Genomic DNA, 22,188 nt, shown 5'->3' with positions numbered 1-22,188 from the left:
AGATTCAACCAAAAAACTACTAGAACTGATAAATGAATTCAGTAAAGTAGCAGGATACAAAATAAATATTCAGAAATTATTTGCAGTTTTATACACCAATAATAAACTATCAGAAAGAGGAACTAGGAAAATCATCCCATTCACAATTGCTTCAAAAAGAATAAAATATCTAGGAATAAATTTAACCAAGGAGGTAAAAGACATATACTCTGAAAATTATTAGACACTGAAGAAAGAAAATGAATATGTAAGTAAGTAGAAGCACATACTGTATTCATGGATAAGAAGAATTAACATCACTAAAATATTTATACTATCCAAAACAATCTATAGATTCAATGCAATTCCTATCAAGATACCAATGGCACATTTCACAGAAGTAGAACGAATATTCCCAAAATTTATAATGAACCACAAAAGACCCTGAACAACCACAGCAATTTTGATAAAGAAGAACGAAGTTGGAGGAATCACACTACCTCATATCAAACTATACTACAAGGTCATAGTAATCAAAACATCATGGTAATGGCATAAAAATAGACATATAGATCAATAGAATAGACTAGAGAGCCCAGAAATAAACCCATACCTTTATGGTCAATTAATATTTGACAAAGGAGACAAGAATATATGGTGAGTTAAAGACAATCTGTTCATTAAATGGTGGTGGAAAAATTGGACAGGTACATTCAAAAAATGAAACTAGACCATCAACTTACACCATACACAAGAATAAACTCAAAACGGATTAAAGACTTAAATGTTAGACTCAAAACCATAAAAATCCTAGAAGAAAACATAGGCAGTAAAATCTTGGACATTTTTCATAGCAATATTTTTTCTGATATACCTCCTCAGGCAAGGGAAATAAAGAAAAAAATAAACAAATGGGACTACATCAAACTAAAAGTTTTTTGCACAGCAAAGGAAAACATTAACAAAAGGAAAAGACAACCCACTACATAGAACATATTTCCCAAATGATACACCCGATAAGCAGTTAATATACAAAATTTATAAAGAACGTATACAATTCAACACCAAAAAAAATCTAAATGAAAAATGAGCAAAGGACCTGAAAGACATTTCTCCAAAGAGGATATACAGGTGTCCAATAGACATGAAAAGATCATCAGTGTCACTAATCATCAGAGAAATGCCAATTAAAACCACAGTCACATCATTTCATACCTCTCAGAATGGCTACTATCAATAAATCAACAAGTGTTGGGAAAGACTCGGAGAAAAGGGAACCTTGGTGTACTGTTGGTAGGAATGCAGATTGGTGCAGCTGGAAAGGAGTATGGAGTTACCTCAAAAAATTTAAAAAGTCCCTGGCCTGTTTTGCTTCATGGTTAGAACATTGGCCCTCGGACCAAAGGGTCTCAGGTTCAATTCCCAGTCAAGGGCACGACCTTAGTTGCAGGTTAGATCTCTGGCCCTAGTCAGGGCACGTGCAGGAGACAACCTCTCTCTCTTCCTCCCCTCCTCCCTCTCTTCTACTCTCTCTAAAAATCAATGGAAAAATATCCTAGGGTGAGTCTTAAAAATTTTTTTTAATGGAACTGCCTTATGTCCCAGTGTTTCCACTTCTGTGAATATATCTGAAGAAACGCAAAACACTAATTTGAAAACATATGTGCACCACTATGTTCATTGCAGTGTTATTTATAATAGCCAAGATTTAGAAGCAGGCCAAGTGTCCATCAGTAGATGAGTGGATAAAAAGCAATGGTACATTTACACAATGGAATACTACTTGGCCATAAAAAAGAGATTCTTATCCCCTTGCAACAGCCTTGATAGACCTAGAAAGCATTGTGCTAAGTGAAATGAGTTAGTCAGAGAAAGAGAAGTACCATGTGATTTCTGTGGAGTCATATGAACAAAATAAACTAACAAACAACTTAGAAATAGTAACAGACATAGACACAGAGGACAGACTGACAGCTGTCAGAGGGAAGGGATGTTTGGGGGTTGGGTGAAATAGATGAAGGGATTAAGATATTAAAAAACACCTCATAGACGCAGACAATATGGTGATTGCCAGAGGGAAAAGAGGGTATGGTGAGGTAGAAGAGGGTGTAGGGCAGATATATAGTGATGCACAGAGACTTTACTGGGGATGGTAAACACACTATACAATATACAGATGATGTATTACATAACTGTACACCTGAAATCTATACAATTTTATTAACGAATATCACCTCAATAAATTCAATACATACAAAAAAGAATAGAATATTGAGGGGAAAGGTGCCCCAATTTTCACCTCGGAAAAATGCCTCACTGTGATTTTTGTAGCTTACTACTAAAAGTCTATGATGGCTAGAATTCCCATTGGCTTAAGAAGTGGTATGTAAATTCACTATTTATAGGAGGCTGACAATTTTTAGTTGTGTTTAAGCACAACACAGATTCTGAGTAAAAGTTAAAATAAGTTCTCATCCTTCTGCAATCCACTGAAACTTTTACAAGGTTGTAACTGGCCTTCTGGAATTGCAGAATCCAAAAATTTTTCTTCCTTGCTGTGTGTGTAGCATGTGACAATATTGATCTTGTGACTAACACCTTACTTGAGAGCTTCCACACACATTTTCCTGGTGTTCCTTGTACCTCTGAATAGTCTCATCTTCTTTTGCTGATTCAACCTCCCTTGCCTTCTCTTTTAAAGCTATGCATTTCCCACCAAGGTTTCTCAGCCATCTCCATTGCCTCAGCTACCCCTTTTACAGTGAATCCAAAAATTATGTTTCTAGAGAAAAATTACTTTTGAACTTCAGAATCATACTTCCAACTGTTTATTAGTCATTTCCACTAATACCATCTCAATGTCAATATATACAGATCTGAACTGCATGTATTTAAGGTGTTATTACAATATAGAAAATAGTTTCAAATTTCTAAAGCCTTAAGGCCAAGACATATTATAATTTTGAAAATATAATATTATAATCTGCAGCCCTGTATAGTCATTATAATGTCTACATTGAGAATGTCTGGTCTTAACCTAGGATAGTAGCTCTTTTCCCATATTCATTTATATAAAGCCAAGAATTAGGATTATGTGCATAATTATATACAAAAAAGGTTTGTACATATACCTTAAGGACTATTTCCATTACAGAACTTTCAAATGGCAAAATACATTTAAACTTATTCATGTTCTAATTTATATTTCAGCTAAAGCCCCACAGGAAACTGCCAATTAAGCCTGAAGCTATTTGCTGTTCCACGTAAACCCAACATAAAAATTACCCTCCGAAGTGATAAGCTGGCACTTTAGTCAGAAAATATATATTTACAAAAATGCTTACATTTTCATTGATTTTTTCTTGAGTTGTGATATACAGTGAATTATGGCTCATCTACCAGCCATTAGTTATTAGCTTACTGTCAAGCTTTAGCTATAACATGCATATTGTCTTATTGTTGGTACACAAAAACCATTCTAAGAGTCAAGAAAAGTTGATTCTTGCATTTGATTGTACCATTTTTTTAACACTGGAAAATTCAAAGGTAATAAGAAACTCACTCAATGGCCCAGGTTTACTAGATTGTGCCTTTTTAAAGTGAATTCAACTTACACAATATGAGATGTTTTTTTAATGCATAATGTAATGTAAAATACTGTGTTGTCAACTTGTGCTATGCCAGTGAAGTTCTGTAAAACATCACTCAACCCTCATTCAATAGGCTTTGGAAAGGAGCTGTTACATAGTGCTTATTGTTTCATGGCAAAAACATTTAAAAATTAAATTAAAATTTTTTAAATCCTCTCGTAAATACATGGTCAAAATCTCCAGTGAAATGTTGTTTGGGTTTTTTTGTTTGTTTGTTTGGTTGGTTGGTTGCTGTGTTTTCTTGTTTGTGTGTTTGAAGGGGTTGTTTTATTTTGGTTTTTTATGTAACATGCTGTTTTCTAACAATAATGGGTACTTTTCAAAGGACATTTTATTCTGGATGATTTACATTTGTCAATATTATGTGCCTGTCTAATGAATGTTACTGACCATCAACATTACCATGTCTAGTGATACCAATATGATAATAACAATTTCATTTATACTTATAATTTCCCTCCTCAGCAATTACTAAAGCTCAAGTACCCTTGTATACTTAGTTTTCTTATCTCTGTACGTTTGATCAAATAGTGCCTACTCATCATTCTAAATGTTTTCTCTTCCACAGAATCTGCTATAATTCATTCATTTTTATTTTCCTCATGTAAAAAATCCTTTTCAGTCTTATTCTTCTTTCCCTGAGTTTGCATCTTGTGTGTTTCAAAGAAGGGCAGTTCATCATTCTATCAGTCTATCCATCCTTCAGTTTATCCTTCTATCTATCCATCCATCATTTACTTGTTCTGGATTTATATATTTATTCATTCAGCAAATTCATATTGAGCATCAGGCAGCAAGTGGCAGAAATCAAAGGGAAAAGTATCCATAGTTACTAAATGAGACTAGTTTTTTTAATCAAACGTATTTAGAATTCACACTGAGGGAGCGGGGGAAAGGACAATGCTAAATGCTGTCAAGGGAGCAAAGATGACAGAACACAATCCTGCCTTCCAGTATCTTTTCATCTAAGACGGTAGAATGCCATGTTGACAAATGTAAACAATGCCAGAGATCCAAGTTGTTCAATATGGTGGCTTTGAACTGTAGATTAAAGTTTTTATTTTTGTACGTATTATAATTTTACTACTGACTCTCACAGTAGTTATTTAACAAGGTCCAATTTAAATCTCACTTATTCTATAGTCTTCCCAACTATCATTTCTTCTATTTAAACTCACTTTGCACTTATATCTACATCACATAAATTTTTGTTTTAAATTGTGGAAGTGGCAGGATGTGAGAACATAAATCAAAGCATCACTGGCTCTCCTTACTTTTTTTTTTTTCTCTGCTGGGACCCTGGACTTAGTCCATCTGCTTCCCCTCTGTATGTAATACATGTTCTTCCATTAACTTTGATTCTCCTGCTAGAATCCCAGTGTGATGGGGAAAACAAATATATAAAACTTAAAAGGAAATTTGGTTCTTTCAATAGTAACAGGCCACAGACTGGGGTCAGAACAGGACCCAGAGCATATACATGCAAAAGAATTCTTCTAGAAGTAGGTTACTAAATTTGTATCTCATCCACATACATACTAACTACACTTTTTAATGATAGCTTTCTGTTACACATTTTCTTGTGTGACAGATATTAAAAATAAAGCTTATAAATAACAGATGTTAACAAAGTGTTTGACCCCTAAAAAACAAATTCTTGTACACCAAAGAGTTGAGAACCACTTATGTGTAATAAATTTCTTTGTTCAAAAGTAAATGGATTAAGCTTGATGGCTTTACTTTCTTTACTGACCCTACCTTTTAGTTTTTCAAAGTTCATTAACTTTGAGTTAATTTATATCTTTTGTTGATGTTCCTGAAACATATCGAGAAAGAACTGGCTGTGAATCTTATGGTCTTCGATTTCAGTTATTGGTTTATGTTTAGTCAGGGCCTTAGCTTCCTCATCTATAAAGCAAGAATACTTTTCCCCTCATTCTTTTAGGTATCTATCCATTTCAGGTATCTAAAATGTATTGAACATTCTAGGTACTAGAAGTCATGCTGTTACAAGGTTGTAACACCAAGAAGAAGGAAGAAAACAAAGCAGGATGCCAGCCTTAATGGCGTCTGTAAACTAGTTGAGGATATAGGCAGACAAATTGTAACACAGCGTGATGCATATTGTTATTGAGGGGTGCTGTGAAAGTACATCAGAGAGGTACATAGTTGGGAGAGTAAATATCATAAAGCATACAGACTGCTAGCAATGCCTTAGTACATACTCCGTAATATCATTGCCTTTAGCCTTGCTATTCATATTTTTCTGTCACCCTCTGCCCTTTCCAACTACAAGGTAAAGCCATAGGTGCTCTGTAGCATGACTGTCAAGTAGACATACAGTGTGGCCCCGGCCAGTGCGGCTCAGTTGGTTGAGTGTCATCCCTTGCACCAAGAGGTCCCCGGTTCAATGTCCAGTGAGCGCACACGCCCAGGTTGTGGACTTGACCCCAGGAGGGGGGTGCAGGAGGCAGCTGATGGATGTTTTTATCCCTCTCCCTTCTTCTGTCTCTAAAAATTAATAAAAACATATTTTAAAAAATTTTTAATGTACATAAAAAAGGAAAGAAATACTACGAGCTACATATATAATTTTAAATTTTCTAAAAGCCATATCAAAGTAAAAAGAAACATGAAATATATTTTAATAATATATTTGATTTAACTCAAAATATCCAAAATATTGTCATCTCAACATGTAATCAGCATAAAGATTATTTTTATAATTTTACAATACATATTTTACTGTCTTCAAAGTTCCACATATATATTTTATATTTACAGCAGAGCAGCACATCTCAGTTTGAACCAGCCACACTTCAAGTGCTCAGTAATCATACTAGCTACCAAATTAGATGACAGGGGTGTATACTTTCTAATTAACTGGGATTAAGCTTCTTGAGAGGCAGTGCACTGTAGGTAGTAAGCATATATTAGATCTTTAATAATAAAACAGCATCATTTCCACCCTTTCTCCCTCTCTCCTTTCCTTATTCAGAAGGTCTCAAAGATAAATTAGAAGCTATGAATCTAGACCCCATTCAGTCCCCAACTTCCCATATAGTGAGGGAGAGAAGCCAATGAGTAGATACTTCACAATACATAATAATTGCTACAAAGAGATAAAATGTCTATAAAAATAGGCTATAACAATGGAGGAGGGAGTCACCAGTTACCTGGGAACGTCTGCATTGGTCTGCACCAAGCACTTAAGGCAGAAAAGTCAGACTATCCCACCCATGTCAGGAGCACCTGCTTTGCTAAAGAACATGCTTCTTTAGCTCATTTCTGGAAACAAAGTGCAAGGTTCCCAGACAGGGCCTCTCTGTAACACTGGTGGTCTGTGGCATACTGGAGGAAAACCAGCTCTCAAGCAGCTGTGATTAGACATAAAAACACAAATGCACCTCAATAAAAGACACAGCTGCACTTCCTTTTATTTACTGTCTGGTCCAGTTAGCTGCAATGTAAGTGTCCGGTTTTTTGGTCAATATACAAATCTTCAAAGGATGATTAGAGACAATAGCTCAATTTCTTGCCAATCCAAAACCTGTTTAGTGTTGGTAACTTGACTACCTGTCCACTCAACTACTCTGGAAAGCTTTTGAAGACCTATATCATCCCCATTGAGTCCATTAGCCTTGTAATGTGACCCAAAGACATGAGGGGGATTCTGTGAAGTCCATAAGAAAAAACTAAATTAAAGACACTTTACTCATTTTTTAAAATAACTTGGATTCAGGGATATAAATATACCTTTCAACAAAAGCTGACTTATTATTCAAAATTGTACACCAGCCCACTATTTTCGCTCTAGAGCACTATCCTTTTACAAATGCCTATTTTACTGAACTTAGTGAGTAGAGCATCAGTAAACAAAACCCAAGTCTGGTTTAGCCTAAAGGGCAGTGAAAGACTGGATGATCCTTCCTTATCCCAAGAGCGCAGAATTCTTACCTGAGTTTGTTTGTTTCCAAATAAATTCACAGTCTTGTTTTACCTTAATTATTGCTTCTTAAAGTATATTTGTATAAGTAGTATATAAAACGTTGCTGGATCTGAATATTTAGGAAGTCGTTCCTGCTTCTTTTGAAGAGGATTTTGTGGGCATTTTCCTGTCCTATACATCCATGACATTCCACCATGATAAAAGAAACATTAAGAAAATCACTGGAGTAGGTACAATTTTATATCATGGCAATGAGTATTACAACAGAGTCCTGAGTGTGCGAGGCCACGCAGTGTCATATGTAAGTGGACACGGAATATCTCTTTTACTTTTAAAAATGTTTAGAGCTCACAGTTTCATCCTTACCATTGCTATAACAATTTCATAGCAATACAAAGTGTTTGTCACATGAGAAAATGGCTCTCCTGAGAGAAAAAAAAAATGCATTTATTACAATACTTATTATAAGGTCTAGTTTTATACCATGTAGAAAATGAAAGAAATGCTAATTGTTATAATATAAACATTTAACAATCTATGGAAATGGTTAATATCAGTCTATCTTTCATCCTCATAAGAAACTCATAAATTGCTATATCAGCCAGCAGTGTAAATTTAAAATCATATTTTTTCCAATGCTCAAAGTCACTAATCATCAGAGAAATGCAAATTAAAACCACAATGACATATCACCTCACACCTGAATGTGGAGAATGGCTCCCATCAACAAGTCAACAAACGACAAGTGTGGTGAGGGTGTGGAGAAAAGGGAACCCTAGTACACTGCTGGTGGGAATGCAGACTGGTGCAGCCACTGTGGAGAACCGTTTGGAGTTCCCTCAAAAATTAAAAATGGAGCTGCCTTTTGACCCAGTGATCCCACTTCTAGGAATATGTCCTAAGAAACCCAAAACACCAATCAGAAAGAATATATGCACCCCTATGTTCATAGCAGCTCAATTTACAATAGCTAAGATCTGGAAACAGCCCAGGTGCCCATCAGTAGATGAGTGAATAAAAAAGCTGTGGAACATTTACACTGTGGAATACTATGCAGCTGTCAAAAAGAAGGATCACTTATCCTTTGAGACAGCATGGAGAGACCTGGAGAATATTATGCTAAGTGAAATAAGCCAGTCAGAGAAAGACAAGTATCACATGATCTCTCATATGTGGAATCTAATGAACAAAATAAACTCATGAACAAAATAGATCCAGAGACATAGAAGCATGGAACAGACTGATGACTCTCAGAGGGAAGGCGGGGGGGGGGGGGGGATGAGTGAGAAAAGATTATCCAAAGAACTTTTATGCATATATGTATAACTCATGGACACAGGACATAGACAATAGTGTGGGGAAGGCGGGGGAAGGCGGAGAGGGGGCAGGTGGTTAGAAGGGGTCAGTGGGAAAAAAAAAGGGAGGACATCCATAATACTTTCAACAATAAAGACAAATTAAAAATAAAATCATATATTTTCCAAAAGAAGTTGTTTTACTATACTATATTTTACTAGTCAAAAAAAAAAGTGGAGAATTGATTTTATATCTGTTTTAAAAGAAAAATGTGAGTTTCATGTTTGTTTTACAAATATTTGAACTCAAACTTACATATAAACTGTGAATCAAAGTGGAAAATACCTTGGAAGTTTAATTTAAATCCTGTTTTCTTTTTGGAGAAAGTTACTACTATCTGTATTAGGAAAGAGCTGGAGATAGGAAAATGCTGGAGGCTGGGTCATGAGCTCTTTTGATCATGTGCTCTTTTGATCATGTATATTTGAAAAGTCTCAAATATTTTTCTTATTCATTACTATATCTGTAATTTGCCGTTATTTTAATAAAATTCACTCTCTATCTCTGGGTTGAGATACTCAGTTTCAATGAAAATAATTCAGACTTACACAATTATTTTTCAAATTTTATATATAACAAACAAATAATTTGACAAGTGCTTTTATCTATGACCCTCTGAAAGAAGATAATTCTAAATTAAATTCTGATGTTTTATAAAACTATTCACCAATTTCCAATTTCTCTGTATATTACAGTATATTTCTTATGAAAAAGATATTAATATTTTGTACAGATATTAACTTAAAATAAGGCTATTGTCTTTTGTAGACAGTTGTCTACTTACTGTCTTTAGTGAAAAAAAGTCCATTTGCAAGGCTTATTTACAATTGTTAAGAATATTTTAAATGTGTGAAAATATGGGTTTATAAAATTATAGTCAATTTTTTCAAACATCATGTTAAGATGATTAGTGCTTTTAAACAACAAGAATATTTTTATTTAAAAAGGCTAAAATAGTCCTGCTGGAATGTCTTAATTGGTTGAGCATCATCCTGTTCATCAAAAGGTTCCCAGTTCATTTCCCAGTTAGGGCACATACCTGGGTTGCTGGTTATATCCCTGGTTGGGGCACAAAGATATTCCTTTCTCTCTCTATTCCTCTCTCTTTCTCGCTCTCTCCCTTCCTCTCTCTAAGCATGTCCTAGAGTGAAAATTGAAAAATAAAATAGTTTTGTGTTAAGATAAACTAACAGGTAATATTGAAATATTTTCTATAATCATTAGGCTTCTTTAATATTACATAACTTCTTTTGGCTCATTTAGTAAACAGCTTGAAAAGGGCAGCTAAAATTATATAGTTTTGAATGAGAATTACCCTTTTTTTATATCTTGAAATATTCTTGGGTGAGCTCTGAATAGGAAGGCAATATAAAATGAAATAGAACTTACTTGATTTCAGAGAGAAATTGATGAAAAGAGAGGGCACTGCTATTGAAATCTTTGGCTTATAAACTATATAGTCACTTCTTTATATTTTGAGATATGTACTTAATTGACTGATTTTATCCCCACTGAAATAAGTATTGGAACCAGAAACAATTTTCTTTCAGAATAAAATTATTTTAGATTTTGTATCAGAAAGTATCTAATACAAGTTTTTGGTACTGAAAAGAGTACAGGAATACCTAAGCGAAAGCATGCGTAAATTAAAAGTTGAATCTGTGTAGGGAGGGAAAATCATGCTTTTCTTCTAACCATCTTAGGTTCATTGACTGGGGCTTTGCCAATTGCAGGACAAAAAACAGGTTCATGAGAGAAAAGGAAACAGAAGTTTATGAACAGGTGCATCCTGCATACACAGGGGGTGTTTAGTGATGGGTAACTCAAATGGGTGGTTAAAACGGGCTCATGTAGCATTTTAGTGAAGAAGAATTTTGTAGAGAAGTTACAAGACAAAGGAAAAGGACTTTGACCTTGCAGGGGTGGCAAGTAGTGGGAAGGCAGACACATGGGGAAGCTAATGGTAAATAAGGGCTAGTTTCAGCAACGTTTGTTATGTGGATTCCTCTGGTCTCTGGACTGATAAGGGTCTTGAATTGTCTTCACTGAGCACATATAAAGTAGGTCCTGTATTTCGGCTGGTAGCGGGAGGACAGAGAGCAGAGAACTTTTCTTCTCAATTGTCTTCAGCTCAAATAATCCTCATTACAAAATGGCATGTTTCTGGGGGGCCTATTCTGCTACCCTTAAATCTATATTTCATTCCTGAAAATTGATGCAAATTTGTGGTCTGGAATTATTTAAAATCTTGGGGGGGGAAATGCTATTTCTGGACAGAATGTCCTCAGTGGCCAAAGAGCTCCAATTCTTTTTTTAAACCAAAAAAAATGTTTATTTTATTTTAATATGTTTTTATTGATTTCAGAGGAAGGAAGGGAGAGAGCAAGATAGAGGCATCAATGATGAGAGTCACTGATTGGCTGACCCTGCACGCCCCCTACTGGAGACATAGCCCCCAACTTGGGCATGTGCCCTGACGGGGAATTGAACTGTGACCTCCTGGTTCCTGGGTCCATACTCAACCTTTGAACCACAACAGCTGGGCAAGATCTCCAATTATTTACAAAGTCCTAAGTGAAGGAGAAAATCATTTACATGTTAATTTGATTTTTCAAAAAAATTATATAGAATGAGTCAAATTACACAATAATAAAGTCAAATTTGGTAATGAATATATTAAATTATACTAAGGTATTTTTAAAACTTGCTTTTAATAATATTTGCTGCATATTTATATAAATTGTGATATATATACATACATATTATTACATATATTGTGTAATGTTTATATATAAATATATGAATAGTGTATCTACATGCTTAACCATTATTAATGCATATAGTTACAAATATACATTTGTAATTACTATAATTTGCTATTTAATTTGACAAAGAGTTAAAATTAATTCACTGACATAATTTTAATCTATTTTTAGGTTTACTTATCTGGCATCAGTGTTACACATTAAAAGTCTAGGAAAAAACCAACCAGTACTGAAATGCTAACCTTGCAACCAAATACATACTATAGTTGCAAACTTTGTAACACCATAGACTAAGTAACCCAATGTTAGTTGAAAATTCCAAACACATAAATTGGAGGAAAAAATAGGCCACACACACACACACACACACACCCCAATAACTGTGTCAAGCATTGTGCTAGACTTCTCAACAAATGCATAGTAGTGGTAGAAACAGGTATATGAACTTTAATATAACAGAATCTTCATAATAAAACGTGCCATAGGAGCAGAGGCAATAATTCTGTCGAGTATGGGTGGACTGGAATCAAGATATGGTAGAGAAGAAGGGAACACTGTAGTCTAGAAGATGTACTGAACTCAACAAGTCTAGGCAGGAAGCACAGTGAAATGGCATCTTAAAACATGTTATCTAGGAAGGAGGGCAGGAGAAAATGAAGGGAAGGAATGTGTTATAAATACTTAACTCTACTTACATCCTACTATATGTCATACTTTTCCTAGTCCTGTGCTGTTAGTATTATTGTTCCCATTTTTACAGTTGAGGAAATATTCATGCACCTTAAATTCTATAAAATTTAAAACTATAACATCTGTTCTTTTCATTGATTTATTCTGCAATAAATTTCACCTATTAAAAGAAGTAGAAATAAGTGTAAGTGCATGAACAATATCTTCTTTTAGTTAAAAGTGAAGCAAGGAGTCTGAAAGGAGAAAAATAAGAGATTAACAAAACTTTTGAATATATATTGCAACAAAAAGGAAGCATAGAAAAACGTACATAGAAAGACTGTCTAAAAAGATAAAGAGCACTAAGAGAAATGGGCAAAGGCCATCACAGTTAATTCAGCAATAGAAGAGAATTTAAATACATAATAAAGATATAGAAAACATTTAAGGGAGCTATTATCAAAGAAATGTAAATTAAAATACTGAGAGATTTCATTTTAATGTGCAAGGAGTTGAAAAATTGCAATTCTCAATACCTATGGCAAGGTCAAGTTTGCAGGTGACTCGGACTGCTTGGGGATCAATCTATACCCTTCCATGTTATTTTCCATACTATAGATCCCTCCTGAAATATGCTGTTTTTTGTTGTTGCTTTTTAGTCTCCAGGAAATTTTGTTACTATACCTTGAAGAGACTAAAAGCACTCTGGGGGTTGTGTATATTATATTTACATAGGTACATGTTTATATATAAATATATGAATAGTACATCTATATGCTTAACCATTATTGATGCATATAGTTAAAGGAGCTAAAGCTCCTTAGAGTTAGAAATAAGTTATTTTTTAAATGAATGGAAATCAGGAACCATTCTAGATGGAAGCTGACTCGGGAATTGCCATGTAAGAATTTATAGTTGAAGATAAATATACAGAAAAAAAGAAGTCTGCTTCTCTTGGTCTCATGCTCTGGTTTTCATTTGACTATGACAGTAATAAAAATAAGGCCCTTAGAAAGAAATGACTCACATCATGTTAAACAACAGGACATCAAGGAGTCGATGAGCATGTTATTTGAGAGAGTGAAACAACATACATGAGCTTAAATTTTGTTTCACTAAGCCAGAGGACTGCCCAGAAGACTATTTAACATAAATTCCCAATAATTTATTTCTGCTACCAAAAGAATATTCTCCCAATTATGTATGGATGGTTATGCCATGTGTCATTTCCAACCTAAAAATAGCATTATCGACCCAGATTTCGTCAATAGGTTAAATGTACCTCATACTAAAGCTATTTATCATCAAATACTACCCACAGAATTTTAGTGTAGTGTGAGTGATTTAATTAATCCCGGTCCACAAACCTAATCGTCTCTAGAGCGGTCTTTTCTTTTATTAAGAAATTGTGCAGATAAAAGCACAAGATCTGATTTTAGATTTGGTTTGTTGTTTTTATTGCAACTCTATTCATTTTTACAGCCCTGATAACAACTGATTAAAAAATCAGACCTGAGCACTAAATAACTAATTTTAGTTCAATAAGACTGAAGACATAATCAATTTTATGAGAAATTATTTGGGCAGAGTCTAGTTAAAATGACTGAAGTAGGTAGATAATGGAGTATTTATCTTTGTTGGAAGAGAAAGCTAGGTGGGGAGGCTTTCAGCTGCTGCTGAGAAGTTTTAACTAGGAAGCCTCCAGTCACAACGGACCATTATGTTTCTAATTGCCCTTATTAACAGAAGAAAGAGGAGCACATTTTTTCCTCTGGAGATTCTTAGACATCCTGCTGTTTTCAAATAAGCGAAATGATATTGGTCAATACGTTTTAGACTTACAAGTTAGGTTTTACCAATCAGCAGAGCAGTGACGTCAGAAAACTGAGCAAACCAAAGGCTGTCAGGTGTTTCCTTATGAACAAAATGTGGATGTTACTTTGTTTTACTTAAAAGAAAAAGTGACAAACCAAATGTGTTGCTAGATGGGTTCTGTGTGTGTGTGAGTGTGTGTGTATGTGTGTGTGTACTGTTTTGGTTTGTTTCCCCCCTTAAAAGTTCTGGATTTTAAATACCTACTTATATAATTAACAATAATCAAAATTTGTTCACGTGTTTCTGTTTTTATCCAATGTAAATACTATGGCTTTTTTTTCCTTGTAACCTCTGTTGGTGTAAGCAGCGCTTCTTTCCATACTATCAATACTAAGCATTCTCTAGTTGAAATCTTGCTATGCTCAAAAACATTCTCAGGCACTTCACAGCATATATCAGGAAGCTTTCTCCACTTGGGGAAGAATTTAACAAATTTTCCAAACTTGAGCATTTTTGTGTGTGTAGCATTAGGTTAAAAAGTTCTTAATATTTCCTTCTCTCTCCCTCCCTCTCTCTCTCTCTCTCTCTCTCTCTCTCTCTCTCTCTCTCTCTCTCTGTGTGTGTGTGTATGTGTTCAGCATGAAGAGTGGGAGAGTATTTTTCATTGAATAATTCCTTGGTATTAACCAATTAACTGAATTTTCATATCTACAGTCTGATTATTTTCATTCTTCAGTGCATCTATCATTCACTACCTCTGTCATGAATACCCATTTCAGTTACATTTGTTCTAAATCTCATATTTTTAAAAAAATATTCTACTGATTTAAAAGTGACTGGAAAGTACTGCTTGATATCAAGAAAGTAAATGATTTAGGACAATGAGAAAACAAACCTGTGAGTCCATTATCAAATAAAAATTACAACAGACAGTTAACAGTTAAACAGGCAAGGAAGACTTTATTCAAGACTATTGCAATAGGGAGAGAAATTGAACTCAACTCCCCTGAAACAAAGTGAAGGAGGATTTTTAAGTGCTGGAGTAAACTAATGGAAGGTAGTGGAGGACTTTGGGGATTGGGGAAAGTGGAAGTTTAATCAAAGTAATTAGGTCATTTCTGTTTGCTAATTGGCACTTGTCAAAGTTAGACTCCTACCCTCTCACAGAGACTGGGAAATATGGGTGGTATCTTTCTTGATGATTGCATTTCAAAAGATAACTCCCAGGACCTTGAGAAATACATTCCTGGGTTGTGGAAGTTTTATATCTCACAGAGACACAGAAAGTCTGACCAGGTTGGCTCAGTGGTTGAGCATCGACCTAGGATCCAGGAGATCATGGTTCCATTCCCTGTCAGGGCACATGCCTGGGTTGCGGGCTCAGTCCTTAGCCCGGGGCTTGCAGGACCTATAAATGACGACTCTATCATCATTGATGTTTTTCTCTTTCTCTCTCTCCCTTCCTCTCTCTGAAATCAATAAAGATATATTAAAAATAAAAAAAAAGAGAGAGAGAGACAGAAAGAGTTTACAGTTGCAGATTTCTAAAGTAAATGTTCTAAGAAAAAGGTCAGGGGCCCATAGTCAGGAAGAAACCTTTCTAAAATTTAGTCAAGCTGAGGGGGAACGTTAAGGCCATCTCAGTCACCATGAAAAAGTTCCAGATAATTAAACAAGAGGTGGTAAACTTATAATTAATGGCTTTCTAGATGGTCCGTGATATGAGGCAGTTTCCTTGAGAGTGAAATGAGGTTCAGATGTGCAACTTCAGTAAGCATCCTCCAGACCCAGACATGAAATCAGCAGCAGTGCAGCATCAAGTCACGTGAAGTTGTCAAGTGTTCTCACAACACCTGAGTCACTGAGTCAACACTGCTGTTTCAGTTTCTGACTCTTTGATCGTGGTTTGCCTGATTCAGTCTGACATTTCTCTCTGAAAATCTTCTACCTGATTATACACGTAGATAGCCAGTTTCTATTCTTGGGTTTTTCTCTCACAGCACACACACACATACAATTCAGCTTCATGGAGAATTTACACCTTCCCTTTTTTCCTCTCTGATATGTACTTAGACTCTTACATTCTGTAGACAATGTTTAATTTTAGCTTATAATGCTAGCCAATATTGTTACCAGAGGTGGATATAGTAACCCCAGTCCTCTATAAGTTAGAAATAAAAGAACGCAGGAAAATACCCAGGGAGTGGCAAAAGTAGGTTTACAGTTGAGAGAATATGAAAGTTTATTCTTGTATTGTTATTTATTAATCATTGTATTGTTGTCCATATGAACAACTGTAAATCTGCTTTTGCCCCACCCTGATTTACCCTCTACTTATTTTTTAAGGCTTCTTAATATTTGGAAACTTATCTGGAATTGGATGAAACCCTCTTCCTGGTAAGAGATAGAAGTGTGACCATTGTTAGCCTTTTTCACAGACATGAAGTCATGTGATAGGTGAAACTGAGTCCTTATCTTATTGATTTTTATATCTCAACCTTAGAAGTTGGTAAATGTTCAAAAAAATTTTAGTGTTGTTCCAGTGCATGAGCCCTATCTGAGGATTTTGTGAGCTCCTGGGGGATTATATTCTTAAGGTCAGCCTGAGCTCTAAGTTCTGTCCACTGACTCTTGATCTCACTCAGATTTCACTTTCCACGGCTGTTCTCTCCAGGCCAACACAGATATGGAATGCAACCCCCATCACTTGATCGTCCTAGAAACCTCTCACAGAAGGAATTACCAAGCAAACAGTTAGCAGACCTTATTAATTGTTTGGAAAATGTGTGTGCGCGTGTGTACCTGTGTGTGTGCACAGAAATTTAAAATATAAGATTAAACATTTTTATTTTTACAATTACTTTAGTGAGCTTGACGTCGCTTTGTTTTCATAGGCTCAACCCTCCTGTGCCTCTTCTTTTCCCTTCCTTAAATATATGTTAATTCCTCATGCAAAACAGCTTAAATTTCTCTTTTTTTATGGTCTTCTTTTTAAAAAGTAAAGCTTCTAAGACCTTACTTTTTACAACCAAACAGAATTATCAAGCTATTTTTCTGAATATAAACATTCTCATGAAAAACCTATGTCAGCTGTTAAAATAACCACTTCCATCTCTCTTCACCATTTTATATCCTAGAGTTATCAGGATGTGGGATGTCATACTCAACATGCTCCAAGCTCACATCAAATTCATTGTACCTGAAAGCTGAATCCCTAAGTAGGAAGCTAAGAGAAAATATTTGTCATCTCTTTAAGGTATCTCTTTGCCTAATACAGAGCTAATTAAGAAACATTTAATAGAGCTCTCTCTTTTAGGGCCAGGAACAGAGATTTAACCCTATGTCGTTTTCTTTCCTGGATTCTATATGCTACAAACCTATCAGCATCACATCATTCTTTCACTTCAACATTGTTTCATAACATTTTATATTTCTCACATTCATTCATTCTGTCAGTCAATGAGAACATTTACTTTGTATCAGTGTAACACAGAGCTCAAGGGGAGCTTAGGTCAAGTAAACCAGAAAATAAATAGTAAAATTTCACATGGTACAAAATACTAATAAAATAAAGTAGGGTATTAGATAGAGTGGAGGGAAGGTGGCAGCTCTTTTCAGTAGCGTGGCCAAGCCCTCTAGAAGCATGGGATAGTTGAGGAGACTTGAATGATAGGAGCCAGCTATGAACATATAAGGAAGAGTAAACCAGGTAAAGGAAAGGGCAGAGGTAAGAGCCCTAAAGTGGGACTTGGCTTGAAACATTCAGGGAATAAAAAAGGGGTAAAATACAAAACAAAACAGTGTGGCTAGAATATAGAGAACAGAGAAGAGAGCGGTAGGACATGAAGCCAGAGAGGTAGGCAGGACTGAAATGTTGGATCCTGGTATAGAATTTGGGTGTTTTTTTAAACCATACTGGAGGGTATTTTTTAAATAGGTATGATTTTTATCTAATTTGTCCTTTTTAAAAGTCACTTTGCCATGTGGAAATTATATTCTATATTGGTTATCTTAAAAGTTACCTTCAAGAGTCATCTTAAAACTATTGGTGCACTCTCTCCAAATTGTCTTCCACACCAATGTATTACATGCATGTATTTTGAGTATGTTCCTGACACTGGGCTGGACCCGGAGATTCAACAGTGACAGGAATGTGATTCCCACACCCAAGAACACACAGACTCATAGAAAAAGATTTTGTTCTGTTTTCTGTAGACAGTTAATATTCTCCACACTCTTTGCATTCTTATTAGAATCAATAAGACCTTCTATGATCTTCTTTTCTGGATCTTGGATTTTTAGTCTTAAACTATATTCCTCCATCCACTTTATACAAAATAAAGGTTTAAGAATGTGTTTGCATTTTCATCATATTATTGGAATTCTCTGCAATTTTATAATAAATCATCAAAGTTGTTTTTAGCAGGAAAACGGAATTCTTAGTATGGAATAGAACTGTAACAACACCTATATAAAAATTTTTTCTCTAGAGTAGTATTCCAAGTTAGTTCAAGGTTGGATATGTATTAGTTAGGCTAGGAAAATATTTGTGCTACCAGATCACAGAACAGAGTTTCTGTGTTAGGTCATTTCTGTCTCCTCCCTGTACTGACTGCAAAAATGCAGAGAGTAGAAATTGCCCCACAGACTGCCAGGCAAATGCCTGATTATGTGTGAATGTTTCTTGACCTTGAGGAACTGAATGATGAACATGAGGGAATTCTTTGGATAGAACACTGGGAAAGGAGCCAAAAAAACAAACAAACAAACAAACAAAAGCTGGGGGAAACACCAATTTTCTGTTGAGATTGAATCTCAGTAAACATGAGGCTGGGGCTTTCTCTGCACTTTTGACCACTTGTCTCGCTTCCCATCCTCCCCTCTCTGTTCATTGGACTTTAAAATTTTAAGGATTTTTCTCAGTCTACCTCATGCACTCTTATGCCCTACATTTTACCTGTACTTTTATTTTTTTTTTCCTATACTGTTTTCCCATAACCTAAGAGATACATGCATTAAACAAGTCACTAAAGGACTAGGTCTGTGAAAAATCTATTTTGAAGTTGGAGGAAAAGGCAAGGCAGCTTTCTAAGCGTTCTTTCCCCTTGGGGCAAAAATGCTGCTCAAAAAAGGTGTTCTCCTACAAAAGAATTACCATTTTGACCTTTGAACATTATGGAAACAAATGTATATTGTCTCATACAAATCCAGCTTCTTCGTAGACCGAGTGCTGGTTACTGAAATACCTTAGACCTTCTCTTGCCTTTGTAAAAAGAACTGTTTATTGATGATAAAGGGTGGTTATGGACATTCTTCAGATTTCATAAGGAATATGTGCTCCTTTCATTCCTGCAACAGTACATATCAAAAACTTATTTTAGGCAGAGCCCAAGTGCCCATAGTCCTCCCTGTCTGATGGTGGACAATGAAGAGAAAATCAACTATTACACTACAAATGATAAGGGTTGTGAAGTTTGAACCAGGGGTTACAGCCACGATTGCCTTGCTAAGAATGATGGTCAGGAGGCCAGTTCAAGAAGGGTGACACTTAGCTGAGTCATAGGGACAGATAAAATGTAGCCAGGAGAGGGAAGCGAGAAGCAGGCTCCAGGTAGAAGAAACAGCATATTCAAAGGCAAGAGTCAAGGACTGAGGTAAAGTCTGAATATGAACAAAAGTCTGGGCACAAAAGGTTTATGTGGGAAAAGAGATGCTGGTAAGATGTGATCATGGCAGATCGCATTGAAACTGTGTGCCCAGGGAAAGGTACTAAAGGATTTCTGGTGGGGAAATGAATAAACGGATTCACATGTGTTGAATGTTCACTCTGGTAGTAGGAAATGGGTGGATTGGAAGGGCGAGGGTACAGGTAAAGAGAATAATTAGGAAACAAGTGCAGAACTCCAGTTAAGAAATGATAAGAGCCCGGCCGGGCGTGGCTCAGAGGTTGAGCGTTGACCTGGGATCCAGGCGATTAGGGTTCAATTCCCGGTCAGGGCACATGCCCGGGTTGCGGGCTCGATCAGTGACTCCCTCATCATTGATGTTTCTCTCTCTCTCCCTCTCCTTTCCTCTCTGAAATCAATAAAGATATATTTTTTTCAAAAATGATAAGATTTTGGCTGCAGTCAGAAATGGAGGAGAGAGGAACTATTTGAGAGGTGATTAAGGGGTGGAATACAGGACTTCTTGAATAGTTAGAAGAGGGAGGAAGAAATTCCTGGTGGCTGTCAGGTTTCCAGTTTCGGCATCTGACACCTGCAGTGCTAATCACTGAGACAGAACAAACTGCTGGAAAGACTATGATTCAGCCTCAGTCATGTTGATATTGAGGTGCTGGTTATAAGGCTAAAAGGTCAATGAAAATGGGAACAGCGTGGCCAACGGCCTGCAGAGCAACATGCCCAAGTGTTATTGTGACTATTGCAACACATACCTCACCCATGACTCTCCATCTGTGAGAAAGACACACTGCAGTGGTAGGAAATACAAAGAGAATGTGAAAGACTACTATCAGAAATGGATGGAAGAGCAGGCTTGGAGCCTGACTGACAAAGCAGCATTTCAGCAAGGAAAGATATCTCCTACTCCATTCTCCCCTCCTCCTCCTGCAGGGGCAGGATTGCACCTCACCCCAGTCTCCCGGTCCTCCTCGCCCTGGTATGATGCCAGCACCCCATGTGGGGGGCTTCTCAGGATGCCAGTGATGGGCCTTCCTTCTCCTGGCTTGAGAGGCCATCTATGGGAGGCCACATGCCAATGATGTGTGGGCCCCCAATGATGAGGCCTCCCTCCCATCCCATGATGGTGCCCACTCGGCCAGGAATGACTTGTCCAGAAGGATAAGGAGAGAGGGGACCCTCCTTCTGTCATTTTTATGTTACTTGTCCCACTTCACCGGGAGATCATGGTGCTGCAACTCTGGGTGTTTTCTAATAGCATGACAAGAAGGACTCACTCCCTCTTCCTATCAAAGAGGGAATAATTTTGGAGGGGAGTAGTAGAACCAAAAAAAGCAACCTTCCTTTGTATTGTAAAATGTAAAAATAAAATTGTCAACTCTTTTAGTTTAAAAAATAAAGTCAGCGAAAGCAGCAATTGACATGGTTCTCATATAGAGTCAAAAATTATAGTGACTCGCCTGGCCGGGTGTGGCTCAGCGGTTGAGTGTTGACCTGGGATCCAGGCGATCAGGGTTCGATTCCCAGTCAGGGCACATGCCTGCGTTGTGGGCTCGATCAATGACTCTCTCATCATTGATGTTTCTATCTCTCTCTCTCCCTCTCCTTTCCTCTCTCTGAAATCAATAAAGATATATTTTTTTAAAAAATTATAGTGACTCATGAAAGGTTCACTATTTTCCTCTATATAAAAATATTTTTATTTTAAAAAATCATTTATGTTTACTACCACTTCCCCAGGTAGTCTACTCTCTGAAGAAATGTCACACTTGCAGGCATTATATTCACATGTTCCACAAATACTTTATTATGAATCCTTTAGGGTATGTGCTTGCAAATATTTTGTTTCTCTGTTTTTCCTTATGCAATGTCGTGCACATATTACTGCAAACAGAGTAGTGAAGCGAGAATGGAATAGCAGGCCCTGGCCGGGTGGCTCACCTGGTTGGGGCTTAGTTCTGTACACCAAAGATTGTGGGTTCAATCCCCAGTTGGGATGCCTATGGAAGGTAGCTCTTTGATGTCTCTCTCTCTGTCTCTCTCTCTTTATCTCTCTCATCTATCTTCCCTTTTTTCTCTCTCTAAAAATCCATGAACGTATCCTCTGGGTGAGGATTTAAAAAAAAAGAAAAAAATGGAATAGCACTATCTTGCTAGTTATCAAATCTGTCAATTCTTCCTTATCAGTGTTTCTCAAGTTTGTCCTTTCCTTACTCTACCTATCACCATTGTCCCAAAATAAGATACTAGTCACTTCTTAACCTGGGATACCTTTATTAAAGTTCTTCAGTACATACAACAGAAACTGATTCTGCTTGATTTAT

At 36.3% G+C, this 22,188-nt stretch overlaps 1 protein-coding gene and 1 pseudogene across 5 annotated transcripts in view; both read left to right on the top strand.

Annotated features, from left to right (window-relative positions):
• The window catches only part of MAGI2 (membrane associated guanylate kinase, WW and PDZ domain containing 2), a 1,283,361-nt gene that overhangs the window by 943,402 nt on the left and 317,771 nt on the right, over nt 1-22,188 (top strand). The gene's annotated exons all lie outside the window — the stretch shown is intronic.
• On the top strand, nt 20,584-21,029 carry LOC308562009 (U1 small nuclear ribonucleoprotein C pseudogene; annotated as a pseudogene). Its single transcript has one exon. The product of its transcript is annotated as a U1 small nuclear ribonucleoprotein C pseudogene (transcript).

Source organism: Miniopterus schreibersii (assembly GCF_964146895.1).
Source record: "Miniopterus schreibersii genome assembly, chromosome: 9".
NCBI lineage: Eukaryota > Metazoa > Chordata > Mammalia > Chiroptera > Miniopteridae > Miniopterus > Miniopterus schreibersii.
The sequence above is the reverse complement of the archived record's forward strand: the minus strand, read 5'-3'. Positions and strand labels throughout refer to the sequence as shown.